At 43.1% G+C, this 15,971-nt stretch overlaps 1 pseudogene; it reads left to right on the plus strand.

The window, feature by feature from the left end:
* Window positions 1-6,532: 6,532 nt before the first annotated feature.
* LOC144821288 (epoxide hydrolase 1 pseudogene) lies at window positions 6,533-8,138 on the plus strand (annotated as a pseudogene).
* The last annotated feature ends 7,833 nt before the right edge of the window (window positions 8,139-15,971 follow it).

Raw genomic sequence — 15,971 nt, forward strand, 5'->3', positions numbered from 1 at the left:
TGTTTACCTTTTGAATCTTATCCTGAGATGTTTGTATCTTCAGATACTTTTGGCTTTATAATAAATCTTTGAAACTTATCTGTAGTCAATGGTTCTTTAGAGTGGTGTAAGTTCTTAACTGATTGACCTAGTAGCAGATTGCCTTTTACTCAATGACAGGTACCAACGATCCAGTCGACTTGGTTTGGGATCTGGTAAGATAACTATAGACCAGAAACCCCGCGTTAACAGTGGTATTTGGTGTGCGTGCGTTATGTGGTGCGTGTGCGTATCTGTGTTCTAGGCATTCCCATAGAGTAGACGTGGCAGCCACCGGAGAGGGCTGGCTTGGTTGTTGTTTGAACCACCAAGTATTATAGGCATGCTGCTGGCAAAGTGATTTTCAGCACCAAGCGTGTGCGGATCAGTCACAGTGGTTTTCACAAGATTGATGCGAGGAGCAAGATCCGCGCTAATTAATCAGAGATGGGAAGGACGCGCATCTGCATACACAATTACGTCCATTAGGGACTGAGCAGATTGCTGTAAGAATGGCACTTTTCTTACGTTGCACATTTTCCGAATGCAGTTGTACACAAAAGAACAGGCCTCCACTGACAGCAGCCATTACACCAAAGCAAAATAAAGAACTGTGTCTGTGCCCTGAAGGGCATTTCAACACTGATATCTTTGATCAAAGTCAGTGAGGTACTTTCGAAGGTCTCGTCTCTGACAAAAGCTAGTGCTTCAAGGATCACTCATGTCAAATTAATATTTTGCTGTGACAAAAAAACAGCTACTCCAGTAAAACACTTGAAAACGCGAACTGCAAGAGCTGTCGGTGTTCACGTCCAATGCTGACATGCTGTAATAGCACCTTCCCTAGCGTCGTACAAGCCAAACTAACAAGCGCTAAACGACAAAGTGAAATCAAACGCGAGAGAGAGAGTGCCCGGGAGTGCTGCGTGTATGCGCGCACAGTCTGTTGTTTTTCGAAGCACATACTCGTGCTTGTGGAGCGCCACTGCACACTCCCGCAAGGCATATGCCGACACAAGCACGATTATGTGCTTGGAAAAAGAGCTGCACAACGGCTAAAAGTCTCCTATGCAGTGCATGTGCACTGCGTAGGCAAGACCTAAAAATTGAGGTAGGAAAGAAATATTGCTAGACACTGGGGTGGGGCAACCACCCCCACACTCACAGAATGGTGCAGGGATATGGATACGGCATGGTGGCGGTTAAAACTGTGTACATACATAGGGGTTGTCCCAGGAAATGGATTAAAAAAATGGAACACATATAGAGGAGATATTTGCGAACTACCTCCCATAACTCAAGAACTGGAATAATCAACTGCCAGTAACATTGAATGTGGTAACGACTTATATGCAATCGATCAGGTGTATCCATTTCTATAATATCTGTAGAAGGTGACACAGCATGTATACTGTCTTGACTGTATTTGTTCAATGATACCTGTAAAGAACCATTAAATGTGCCTGGTTTTCATTTATAAATAAAGGTTTTGAAAAAAAAGGGAGAAAGAACTCTGAGTGGTTGTAGATGAATGTATAATATTGGAATTCTTTTTTTTTTTTTCAAAATAAAAGGATATAAAAAAAGATTAATCTTTCTCTATATTTAAATAGGAGGTTGATTGAAACATCATAGAGATTACTTAATTACATGTCCTGAAACGAGAAATAAACCATTGATGATCTCATTAGTGAAAGGTTGACGGCAGAAAAGAGCCACATATACACATGGGCATTTTATATCATAGAATTATAAGTTATTTTTCTATTAGAGAAACTAACGACAGAAAGACTATACTTAAAGTGAGGATTAAATCTAACCGAAGCTTAGAAAATAACATGGGTTATTAAAGGATCCCATATATAAAATATGACAGATAGTTGTATTTTAGGTGAGGACATAGTCAGTCCTTGATAACATTGCATTCATATATGGCTACTCCCAAATATATTGTATAAGCCTGAATATTTGAAATTTAAAATCTCCTAACACATAAAGAATGCCCCTTAGATTTAAAACAAAAAAAGATTGCACTGTTTGGGGTTGGTTTATTAATATTATAACCAACAGAGATAAAAATCCTAAATTATAATGAATAAATGTGTATGAGTGATTGTTAGATGGGGATTTTATGCACTTTTAACATGGATTTTTAAATTGGTCATATTTAATGTAGTGATTTATGATATATGTATAGTGTTTTTAATCTCATTTTTCAGATTGGTTCGTGTTCTTAATATTTCTGTTTGTCCTGAAGGAGAGATTAGTCGATACACCTGAAACGCCACAGACAATTTTTCATTTGCTAAGAATTTGGATATAATGCGATATTGTATAAGCAAGTTTTTTCTTTTTAATTGATTTTTTAAAGCTATTGAATTTTAATATTGTGTTACTGAATGATGAGTTATTACATTGAAAACTGATATCCTTGAGGAAAATACACTCTAGAGAATTTGATATATGAAGAAACAAAAAATGATGTCTTGACTTTGTATTTTATATATTACAACACAAAATATGTCATAAATCTGACTTTTTTACATGAATACAGGTATCAGGGTTTAGTGTTAACTTTTGAATAACGGTGAGCGATATAGATTTTCTCTCTCAATTAGTAATTAGTTTGAATGATGGATAAAAGTTGAAGTATGCTGGGAGAGCAAAGGGAGACTTTTTCCATTAGTGATTCTACTGTGTAACCCTGTCCCTTTTCCCATATAATAGAGTACCTCTTCAAATTATGTGGACTAAACAGAGGATAGCTGTAGGATGGAAGGTTATATATGTTATACTGACAATTATGTGCATGTCTGTTGTAATCAGATGGGCAATTGCCAAGACTGCCTAATTGCATAAAACGTCCACCAAAACTAATTAATGTGATACATTGGAGACAAATCGTACGCCCATAAAGCAAAAGGAGTGATCGGTATGAAGAAATGAATTCCACTTAACATGGGATTTCTGGAGAGGCTAGACCGGTTATTACTTGGTGCCACTACAACTGTGGATGTTACACCAAATTAATTACCCTGATTGCTTGCCGTGTACCTTTGAATGGAATACCAGTTCCATTGCTGCTTAGGCTTTTCACTCCTGCCCTGCTGCTGAGCCTTTTAACGCTTGGAGCACTTTGTACTTGACACTCCATAACTTCTTTTCGCAAAATGCATTCAGGCCAAATGTGACTTTTGTTTTCACTCTATATTAGGGATTCTAGAAGTACCCAGGGTTTGTGGCCATCGCAGACATGAAGCAAGAAATAGAAGTGCGCAAAAAAAGTGTATTTTTTTTTGTAAAAAGATTTTATGAACAAAAGGTTTTCTGTGCCAACATCGCCGTTTTCCAGAAATGCGAGGTTAGGTGATGTTAGTCCATTTTTCCTATTGTTTGTGTCTTTCAAGCTACTTTTAGTTTGTGGTGGATACAGCCGTAAAACCCAAGGTTGAATGCGGAAAGCTATACATTTCTGATAAGTAGAACGAAATTCGGGATTCAGCAAGCTATCCTAAAAGAAAATTATCAAATCAAATCAAATCAGGTGTTTGTTAAGCACAACTACTTACCCGTAAGGGTCTCAAGGCACTGAGGTTTGGGGGGTTTTGCAGGTTCCATTCCATCAAGAAGGGGGTCTGTCGAAGAGCCAGGTTTTGAGGTTTCTTGCGAAGATGGGGAGCGATGTTATCTGGTTGAGGTCGAAGGAAAGGTCGTTCCAGGCACTGGTCGCACGGAAGGAGAAGGAGCGGCCTCCCGATCTGGTCTTTCTGATGCGGGGGACCATAACGTAGGAGAGCTGGTCTGATCGTAGGGTCCTTTGGGGTGTGTGGAATTTGAGTCGGCTGTTCAGGTATGCTGGTCCGGTGTCGTGGAGGGCCTTGTGAGCATGGGTTAGCATCTTGAAGGTGACTCTAGCTTTGATGGGGAGCCAGTGGAGTGTGCACAGGTGCTGGGAGATGTAGCAGTGGCTTGGCAGGTTGAGGACTAGTCTTGTGGCAGCGTTTTGGATGTTCTGTAGCTTGCGGGTGAGGTTTTTGTATATTCCGGCATAGAGTGCATTGCCGTAGTCGAGACTGCTGGTGACCAGGGCATGTGTGACGGTCTTTCTGTGTTAGAGGGGGATCCATTTGAAGGTCTTACATAGGAGCCGGATGGTGTGGAAGCAGGAGGACAAGACAGAATTGATCTGGCGGTCCATTTTGAGTTCTGAGTCCAGGATGATTCCCAAGTTTCGTGCGTGGTCCGTGGGGGTGGGCGGACTTCCGAGGCGGGGGGGCCACCAGGTGTCGTTCCAGGCATCTGGGTTTGGGCCCATGACGAGTACTTCTGTTTTGTTTGTGTTTAGTTGTAGGCAGCTGTTTTTCATCCATTTGGCGACGTCTTCAATGCCTTCTAGAAAGTTGTGTCTGGCAGTGTTGGGTTCGTTGGATAGGGAGAGGATGAGTTGGGTGTCGTCTGCGTATGACACAATGTTGAGTCCATAGTTTCTGATGATGGGTGCGAGAGGAGCCATGTAGAAGTTGAAGAGCATAGGGCTGAGGGAGGACCCCTGGGGGACTCCGCAGGTGGTAGGTGTAGGATCTGAGAGGAAAGGGGGAGTCTGACCCGCTGCGTTCTGCTGGAGAAGAAGGAGCAGATCCAGTCGGTGGCCTTGTCTTGGATCCCTGCATCGTGGAGTCTGCGTATTAGGGTGTGGTGAGAGACTGTGTCGAATGCCGCTGAGAGGTCAAGTTGGATGAGGGCTGCTGTTTCTCCTTCGTCTAGTAAGGTACAGATGTCGTCTGTTGCAGCAAGGAAGGCGGTTTTCGTACTGTGTTTTTTTCTGAAGCCGGATTGGGAGGAGTTGAGCATGTTGTGCTCTTCGATGAATGTGGCAAGTTGGCTGTTGATGGCTTTCTCGATGACTTTTACTGGGAAGGGAAGCAGGGAGATGGGTCTGTAGTTTTTGAGGTCGTTGGGGTCCGCCGAGGTTTCTTCAGGAGGGGTTGATCTCAGCGTATTTCCAGTCGTCAGGGAACGAGGCGGTTGCCAGGGAGCGGTTGATGTTGTGGCAGAGCATCGGTGAGATGGTGTCGGCAGCTCTGTTGAAAAAGTGGTGGGGGCAGGGATCCGTGGGGGCCCCGGAGTGGATTGACTTCATCATCTTCAGTGTGTCTTCGGAGGTGAGGGCATGCCCAGTTGTCGATTGCTGCCTTCAGGGTGTCGGGGTTGGTTGGTGAGGCTTCAGTGTGTTGGTTGTCTTCGTCAAAGTTGTCGTAGATGCTCTTGATTTTGTGGTGGAAAAAGATGCTGAGTTTGCCGCAGAGGTCTTGTGAGGGAGGGATATCGGTGGACTCGCTGGTGGGTTGGGCGAACTCCTTGATGATGTTGAAGATCTCTTTGCTGTTGTGTGCATGAGTGGAGATTCTGTCTTCAATCGTTGTTTTCCTTGTTTTTCTGATGAGTTGGTGGTGGGTGTTGGAGGCAGCTCTGAAGTTGTTGTGGGCTTCTGTGAATTTGGTGTTCCTCCAGGTATTTTCGAGGCAGCGGCAAGTGCGCCTGGACTCTCGAAATTTGGCGGTGAACCATCAAACTTTCTTGGCGTGGGTGTTGTTGTTTTTCTTGAGGGGGGCTATGGTGTTGGCACTGTTGGAGATCCATTTGTGCAGGGCTCGGGCTGCAGTGTTGGCGTCGTCGTTTTCCAGGATGGTTGGGGTGGAGTTGCTGAGTGATGAGATTAGCTGGTCGTCGCTGATTCTGGTCCAATTTCTTCGTGGGAGCAGGTGCTGGTGTCTGTGGATGGTGGGTGTTCTGAAGGTGAACTCATGGGAGTTCGGTGGTGTGGCTGAAGGTGATGGAGTTTCCTGTTGTGAAGAGGGGGTTGAGGGTGTGCGTGGGTTCGGTCATGATCTGGCAGAGTCCAATGCTGTCGAGGTTGTCCAGGAGGGATGTGGTGCTGGGGTCCAGTTGGTTGTCGAGGTGGAAGTTGAGGTCTCCCAGTAGGGTGTAGTTGGTGGATGCGATGGCATGCGGGGAGATGATGTCCGTGATGGAGTTGGTGATAAATCAGCGGGGTCCAGGGGGTCGGTAGATGAGGGTTCCAGGCAGGGTGGAGGTAGGGCTGGCCAGTATCTTGAAGTGAAGGTGTTCCATCAGGTCTGTGGGCTCGTCGGGGAGTGTGCTCAGGCGGAGGGTGGATTTGTGGACGATGGTGATTCCTCCTCCAGGATGGGTGGGGCGGTGCTTCCTGGAGATCATGTATCCTTGGGGCATGGCGATGGCAATGTCCGGTCCCGAGGTGGTGTTGGTCCAGGTTTCGGTAAAGAATGCTACGTCCAGGGTAGTGCTGTCGAGGAGGTCCCAGATTTCAGTGGTGTGTTTGTGGAGGTATCGGACGTTGAGGAGGATGCATTGCAGGGTCTTCGGTTCGGTTGTTTGCTTGCGGGTGGATTGCGCTGGGTCAGTGGTCTTGGCAGTGCTGCTGGTGTGCCGGCAGCGGTGACAGCTGAAGGGTCCGTGGGTGTAGGCTGGTGCATCGGAGCCGGTCGGACCTGAAGCTTCCAGCAGAGTCTGGGACAGAGGGAAGCCAGTCTTGAGCTGAGAAGGGGCTGCAGCGGGCTGTGTTTGTAGATCTCTTCTAGCCAGGCCATCATGTTGCTTGAAATTGCCTTGGCCCTGGTGCTGGGGGCCCTCATCTACCATTATATGTTCAAGAAGAAGGAGGAAACGATGGAAATGGAGGACGGATGGTGGGGAGCAGGGGAGGAACCGGAAACGGAAGAAGATAAATCCGTGCGCCCTTTTAAAATCAAAGTATCCGAAGAGATGTTAAAAGATCTCCATGCATGAATTGACCAGACCAGATGGACCACGCCGCTGGAAGACATACACTTCCACTACGGGTTTAACTTGACTTACCTCCAAAAAGTGGCTTCATATTGGCGAAATCAGTACAGCTGGCAAAAACAAGTGGAAATTCTCAACAAGTACCCACATTCTAAAACGAAAATAGAAGGCCTTGTAATCCATTTCATCCATGTGAAACCACCTCACTTACCTGCGGGACGCACTGCTAAGCCGCTGCTAATGGTCCATGGATGGCCAGGCTCATTCTACGAGTTTTACAAAATTATCCCTCTCCTAACGGATCCATCCAGCCATGGTCTGAGCGATGAGCACATCTTTGAGGTCATCTGTCCATCCATTCCTGGCTATGGCTTCTCAGAAGCTTCTCACAAGAAAGGATGTGAATCCGTGGCGGTGGCCCGCATATTCTACAAAATGATGATGAGGCTGGTATTTCGTGAGTTTTATGCTCAAGGCGGAGACTGGGGATCCTTGGTCTGCACCAACCTTTCCCAAATAGCCCCCAGTCATGTCAAAGGCCTCCACTTGAATATGGTCTTCGTCCCACAGGGGCCATCTCAGTTCTTCTCTATCTTGTTCGGGAAATACTTCCCTGGGCTCTTTGGGTTGCGAGATGTGGATGTCCAGCGGATGTTCCCTTTTATGGAGAAAGTGTTGTTTCACATTGTGAAGGAGAGCGGCTACATGCATATTCAGGCGACGATGCCCGACACTGCTGGTATTGGGTTAAACAGCTCCCCGGTTGGACCAGCTGCGTACATTTTGGAAAAGTTTTCTACCTGGACCAATCTAGAGTTTCGCAATTTGGAGGACGGGGGGCTAGAACGGAACTACTCTCTGGACGAACTTTTAACCTGTATTATGATATACTGGGTTTCGGGCTCCATCGTCTCCTCCGTGCGTTTCTATAAGGAGAACCTGGGAGACGGTCTTGGTCACAAGAAGCATGAGCGAGTTAAAGTAAAAGTACCAACTGGAGTTGCATCGTTCCCCAAGGAACTGGTACACGCACCTCCCGCGTGGGCGGAGAAGAAATTCACGAATATCGTCTCATTCACCGACATGCCCCGTGGTGGCCACTTCACAGCTTTTGAGCAACCAGAAATTCTGGCCGCAGACATCCGGCAGTTTGTGGGGAAAGTGGAAAGAAAGTAACTTCTAAGATGAGAAGGGTGTTTCTGGTACACAGCCCAGCTGCCGTGCATCTAACCAAGCGTGCCCAACCTCTGAACCGGGCCAGTCATTTAATCAACCAGCGCTGTAAGACAGGAAGTTTAAGAAGTTAGCAACTTTCAAACTGGAAATGTTTGTGGAACATTGAGGAGACTGTTTTGGAATATACTGTAATCATGTAATCTTACAAACACAATGTAAGGTAAAGAATGCATATTCTAGTGTAGACCAAATCACCATAGCAGATATTGATTCTAATGTTGTAAATGTAGTTTCCTAACTTAGCAATATCCATGATAAGACTTTCTGCATCTCAAAAAACGATATCTATAGGCCTTGTATGTAATTCTTTTCTGTTCATTTACATTAATTTCCTCAGGAGAGATGTGCTTAGTTTAAAGCCTGCTTCAACAAGATCATTTTCTCTATGCAAAAATAAAGATTTGTCTTTTTCCAAGGCTGGTGATGCTAGCTTGCAGTTGTTGTTGCGGCCTGGGTTGAGAGCGTGGAGCGCCGCTGAATCATAACGTTGGCAATGCAGAGATCCAGGGTTCCTGGCGCTCGACGCAGTTGGGTCGCAGACGGGCTTGCCTTTGGCGCCCCGGCGGCACGGACGCTGCACGGCCACGCAGTGGCCGCTATTAAGTAGGGGTCGGGGAGGTCTGGACAGCTGGGAGGTGGGAGCGGGGAGGGGAGCTGGATTGGGCCGGTTGCACTGGTCGTGCTGGGGGGAAGGGGCTGCGGAGGCAGCAGTGGCGGGGAAAAACTGGCTAAAAAAGGCAAAAGGAAAAAGGCAAAAAGAGAGAGAAAAGTGCAAATAAGGCAGCAAAAGTGCAAGAAAAAGTGGAGTAAAAACACAGAGGACACAGGAGAGTGAAAGGTGGAGATTAAGATGAGGGTAAAAAACGAGTGAAAAACGGAGGAAAGACACATGAGAGTGAAGGGGGAGCTTGAAATGAGGGGGAAACGAAAGAAGGAGAGTGAAGGGGGAGATAGAAGTGAAGGAAAAAACGAGTAAAAAAGGAGAGAAAAAGCGGGGCAAGAGAATGGAGACAGAGGTCCACTGGACCACCAGGAATGAGGCGCAGGTGAAATCTGCGGGTGGAGGAGGGCCTCAAACACCAACACTCGAGAGTGCAGGGGTTCGGGGGAAGACCTCACTTAATGGTGGAGCTGCGAGGGAGGGAGAGCAATTTCACTGACAATGACTCAGTGGTCTTGCTATCATAAATATATATAAAGAATAGACTAAATAAAAAAATTGAGTAGCAAAAAAGAATTATATATCAACTGGTGATGTTTTCATTTGTAATTTTTGGGCCTCATGGCCAATTTACAAAAGTAATATACCCATTGTCTATAAGACTCTTCTAGTCTAGTGTTTATTGGCTGTCCAAAAGGTATAATACATACAGCAAACAACTGGGAAGCAACTTATAACCATTTTTCATCATTGTGTACATACTATGTTTCAATTAATGTGAAAAAATCTTATGAATAAAAAGCAGGTATGAAGGAGATCTTCAAGAAACGGAGTTTAGGAATAATGGTAAAAAATTACATTTGTGGTAAATTCCCCCAAATCTGTAACCCAGGAGGGAAGCCGCATAAAGTTCCTTTTGGGTGCATGTCCTGATGCCAGAGGCGGCTATCTCCAACCTCCTTTTGAACCAACCCTTTGTGCTGTAGTGTGCTTTCTGGCCCCCACCTGCTTCTGGCTAGCATATTGGCGGTGAAGAACTGTTTGTTATCCAGTGCTACCTCTCCCGCATGGGAAACATCACTTACAACGAAACTTTTACAACGCACTACCATTACAACGCAACCATTACAACGCAAACTATTGCAACGCATTGCTCTGGGGGGCGCTATAGGATAGGGAATAGGTTAATTTACTATCCAATAACCTTCCCTAGTGTCCACGGGGACTGGAGTTGGAATAGTAAATTAAACTATTCACTATCCAGCACCCAGAAGCATTATGCGTTGTAATGGTATGCGATGTAAAAACCGTGTTGTAAAGGCAGGCGTTGTAATAGCCTGCGTTGTAATGTCATACATCCCTCCCGCATAGATCAGTTCACAGGGGGGCATAGTTACAATCCCCCAAGCACTGATAAAAGTAAAAGCAGACTACACTAAATAGTGCAGTCTGCTTTCACTTCGTTTACTATGAAGACAGCAAGTGGTGCGCCACACCAAACAAAAACAAAAAAACTGAAAAATATCTTCGGATATGAAGGATGGTCTGATATGTAGGATCATATGCTAATGTTGACAGAACAGTATTCTTTACATAAACTGACTATGTTTAGCACCAGCACTTCAGGAAACCATGCAAAGTACTGTATATAATTCTAGAGTGGGATTTTCCCTAATACTATGGGATGATGTGCTTTTGCATTTACATAAGCCAGCATTAAGTCTTGCACTAAAACTTTAAGAAAACATGCCAAATACTATTTGTAATTCTAGATGCAAATATTGCACTATACTGTGGGATGACATGCTACTGCATGCTATTGACAGAACAGTGTTCTTTATGTAAGGTGACAGTATGTTTTGAGCAAGCACTTTAAGAAAACATGTCAAGTACTGTTTGTAATTTTAGATGCAGATTTTGCAAATTCATGTGGGATGGTATTCTAGCCTGAAATAGAAAGAGACAAACCACTCCAAATGAATGGTGTACTGGGCAGTTGCACTTTGGTAGAACAGACTGAAACCCTCATAACAGCTCCAATAATAAGAATCATGTGCAATAATAGACAGTATATGCAACAATATAGTGATGGAAACCCCTATAGTCTTATTTTGCAATACTGGAAAATGTGCGTGCACTTTAGCCTAAAGGAACATACTCTGTATACACAATATTGAAATAGAATAGTAAACACGAGGACGATGAGAGCAACATCTCACCCTAGTTATAGTTTAGGCATCCATACTTGCACTTTAAAACAAGATGCATGTCAAGGAGACCGCAATACAATATTGGTGGCACATAGCAGCATGTTTTTGGAATAGATTTAGGGACCTGTACTTCACAAGGATCCACAAATTAAAGAAACTGCATTCAAATCCCACTACATGATGCGTTCATGCTTGGAATTGTATCCAGACAGATAAGTGTACCCAACAGTATATTCTTCTTAAACTAATCAAAAGATTGGAGACAGAGTGGAATTGAGGCATGCATTAAATCTAAAACCTGAAAATTACATATGGTTGGTGAGACATATATAACATATCCCACACAAAGGGAATAATGGATCATCCGTTCATGCTTCACTACACCTGTCAAAGATATATCATGACTGTGAACTCACTTGAAGAACAAGCATCATCGCTAGCATTCAAAACTCATGGGTTGAGGTTGCCTTTGTAACGCATGTTAAAATCGTTCAGGTACTTTACCGTAAGATCATGAATTAAGCTTTGACACGACCTATCTGCTGTAAACAAATATATATGTGTTTCATGTTATTTCTAATTAGTCTATAGTTGTTTTGAGCAACTTTTGTGAAACAGAAAATGGTGGACAATGTGGGACAAAATGAAGAAATGTCTGAGCAGCCCAGTAGTTAGGTCTTGCCTACGCAGCACGCATGCACTGCATAGGGAAAAGACCATTAGCCATTGATTCAGTTTGGCTGCCAAAAACGTGCACGCATTGCATTGCTTTCAATGGCAACGCGTGTACGTTTGGCGATTCCCTTGCGGAAGTGAGCTTTACAGCGCACAAATGATAATGTGTGAAACCCTGTATCACCTGGGGGCCGATTCCGATTTGGGAAAAAAGCGTCCGTCCGAATCGTATCCGGTGCCCTCTCCGTACGATTCATACACGTCCGTCCGAATCACGCAGCACGATCCGTATCTCGTCAATCCGTCCGAATCGTCGCAAACCGTATGAATTGCAAGGCTGAAACCATACGACACAGAACCCTCACAGTGAACCGTATGATCCGTAAACATGCTGTACGACCAGACGAGTACTATCCGGACCGGGGAATGAGGACGCGATTCGTACTGTCCACGTCAGGTAAGGGCGATTCGTAGGGACAACCAAACAATCACATACACACCGTACAGTGCGTACACCCCATGATCACAGGGGTATAGTGCATACCCCTGTGATCATGGGGTGTTCGCACTGTACCCCATGATCACAGGGTATACTAACCGTACACCCTGCGATCATGGGGTACGGTGCGTACACCCCATGATCGTGGGGTACGGTGCATACACCCCATGATCGCAGGGGTATGCACCGTACCCCTGCAGACATGGGGTGTACACACCATATCCGGGGGGGGGCGTTCCGTACCTATTTCGAGGTATACTCTGCTTCTCCGGACGTTTTGGGCTCCCATAAAAAAAGCGTCATACGGTGCAAATCGTACTTGCTTTGTCGGGAAAACCTGCTTCGAACCGTACGGATGTCACGTACAGCGGGTTCCGAGGGAGAATCGTGCAGAGAATAGAGTCGTACGGTCTTTGTGCGATTCGTACAGAGTCCTGCTCCTGGTACGAATCGTACTTCATCATACGTACGGGGGAGGTTGAAGGGTACGATTCGTACGGGAAAACGCTCCATACAGCTATTCAGAGCGCATTTTCCCGAATCGGAATCGACCCCCTAGTGTATGGATTTGTTTTGATTCTATTATAATATGTTTCCACCACACTTCAGAAATACAAGAGTACTTGATTTGTGATTTCCTAATTCCGATATATTCTGAAATATTTCTGCTGTTCATTTACATCTATTTACATTTTTGATGTGTTCTAGAAAAAGTAACATCCTACAGACATTTTACATTCTCATACCCAGCAAGATTGTCACATAAATCCTCTTGCTTTGCAATGGAGAAAGTAAACGCCAAGCACCCTGGGAGACAGAGCTTGCATTTTACCCCTCTTTGAAGGCACAGCAAATAGTACATGATCAAAACCAAATTGAAAGACCTGTTTATTCCTCATTCACTTCTGAACTCTAGCAGTTATTTTAGTAGTGATTCAGCAGCCCCCTCCCATCCCACAGCCCTACTTCCAGTGCCGATGGTATAGGTGAGAAATTGAGGAAGAGGATTGTTTAAGTTGTGTTTTATTTGTAAAGAGCACTAACAACAAGCATTGGCATAGCCAATAGGTCTCGCCTTTGGAACGGTTCAGTGACTAAATATCGAGCGACATAATATAGAATGCCCAAAATATCGACTCCAAAGTATTGAAGTACAGAATATGGAATCCCTATCTACAAACAGGTAAGTACTAAAATATCGAATCCAAAATATAGAATGCTAAAATATACTTAACTAAAATATGGAATTTTTTTAATGTAATAATAATAATAATAATATAAAAGTAAATAAATATTAAAAACATTTAAATAAAACATACTTAAAATAATGCACAAAAGCTTAAAATGATTTTGTTAGATAGTGAGGGTGTAAAAATTACTATTCCCACTCCAGTGAGTGCAACAGTAAGGAAAGTGTTGGATAGCGTAGGGGTAACAAATACTATTCCTACTTCAGTGAGTACAACAGTAGAGAAAGCATTGGATAGCGTAGGGGTAAAAATTACTATTCCCACTCCAAAGAGTGCTTACTATTCCCACTCCAAAAAGTGCAACAGTAGGGAAAGCGTTAGATAGCGACAGGGTAAAAATTACTATTCCCACTCCAGTGACTGCAACAGTAGGGAAAACGTTGGATAGTGTAGGGGTAAACATTACTACTCCCACTCAAGTGAGTGCAACAGTAGGGAAAACGTTGGATAGCGTAGAGGTAAAAATTACTATTCCCATGCCAAAGAGTGCAACAGTAGGGAAAGCGTTGGATAGCGGGAGGGTAAAAATTACTATTCCCACTGCAGAGAGTGCAACAGTAGGGAAAACATTGGATAAATGGCAAATTAATTAAAATTAATTACCAATTAATAAATATTAATAACCAATTAATTAATTATCAAGCATAAATAAAAATATTATATTTATTACCATTAAATTGCTTACCACTCTATTCCCCTATAAACCCACAACCCGCTCCAAATAAATAATACAATTACCATAATTATCAATTAATAAATTAATAAAAATGTATTACCGATTAATACAAATTAATTACCAATTAATACAAATTCATTACCAATTAATACTTATCAATCAATTAATTATCAATACATATAAATAAAAATTAATACTTAATTTACTATAATTAAATTACTTCCCACCCTATTCCCCTATAAACCCACAACCCGGAATTAAATTACGCAAAAATTAAATCACATAACATTCATTATTATAAAAAAAATTAAACATACATTACAAAATGAATACATAATTTTAACACATATACTACCATACATAACGCCAAAAAAAATCGATATTATGGAATACGATATTTTAAATTCGATATTATGGAAATCGATATTTCCTACCCCAAATTCAATATTCTGACCTATCTATATTTTGGTAATTCGATATTCTGTCCTATCTATATTTTAGAGTCGATATTCTGTCCTGTCTATATTTTGGATTCTACATTTTGGTCGTTCACCCTTTGGAACCTTATAAGTATTTAGTTATGCAGTACAATATCCTTGGTGTAACAACATCACCTGTTGCATGGCTAAACACTTGTAAGGTCCTAAAGGCGAGACCTATTGGCTATGCCAATGCTTGTTTTTATTGCAACAGTGATGGGGTGAGGGTTTGTCTCTTTAAATTGATATCCTGTACACTGTAACTCTATGACCCTGGTGAAAGTTACGGCTGAAACGTGTGTCTGCGCTTTGGAGATTATGAATATCAAAAGAATGTATTGGAACCAAGAAGCTGTGCCGCTTGCTTCCTTACCGTGCTGAAAGAGTGAGAGTAGGTGAGTGAGTATGTTTGTGTGTGTGTGTGTAACGAACTACAAGTAGCTCTGCAAACTTATGAAAGCTGCACTATTCAGAGGTGTGTTGAACTCAGCACAGAAGTGCCCTAATAATCATAGAATTTTAGACACGATTACTTACCTTACACAATTGAACTCCAACCTCCCCTTTAAATACAATTTATTGCTTTTTGTTTTCATATAGTAAGCATAGAATGGAGGTGATATGGAACAAATAACAATATTCCCCACTAAACAGATTTTTAAAAGCACCAAAGCCAGTAAGTCTCACACTGGCTTTGTTAATGCTGTGCAGCCTCTGCAATATTTTTGCGAGATAGTGTGCATACATATACCTTGTCCTGCATATGCCTGCATACATCATGACGATACAGCAGCCCAAGCATGCTGATTTATGTAAACGATGATGGTGGCTGCACATCTTGGATAATTAAAAATACTATAATTATTCCCTCAAATGCCTTTTCAAAACAGAGTGGCCTAGCAGAAACTTGGAGCAGCCAGGTTCACTTAAAAAGTGTAAAAATAAATAAATGGGCCAGCAAGTAGCGGGGGATAAAGTAAATGCTGACAAGGAGCTGTGAGTAAAGGGGCTGGGTAGAAATGGGAGGGGTGGGTATTAAAAAAGCAAAACGAAGATGGGTAGAGGAAGCAACACACAAGGTGAGGAAATTGAGACAACCACAGCACATGAAAACAGTATACAGCAGGAGAAACAGCACACAGGGAAGAGAGTAAGAAAACACATCCACTCATGTAGTGCAAAAAAACAAAAGAAAAAAAGAAGTTCCCCGAATGCAAGTAAGTGAATGATGCAAATCCTCCAGGGGAGGAACAAAAAAAAGCAAGAAGATTAGGTTGACAAAAAAGCCAACCTGTGATCTGGATTAGGCGGATCCAACACCTGCTTCAAGTATGGGTATTAACTACAAAAGGTCTTTCAACAACTAACAGCTAAAGTGGTCTCTAAGCAAGACCTAGTACTCCTATCTATAGTAAGACATGCTTTTTCACTCTTTACAAATT

Source organism: Lissotriton helveticus, chromosome 2_2, assembly GCF_964261635.1.
Source record: "Lissotriton helveticus chromosome 2_2, aLisHel1.1, whole genome shotgun sequence".
In the NCBI taxonomy this organism is placed as follows: domain Eukaryota; kingdom Metazoa; phylum Chordata; class Amphibia; order Caudata; family Salamandridae; genus Lissotriton; species Lissotriton helveticus.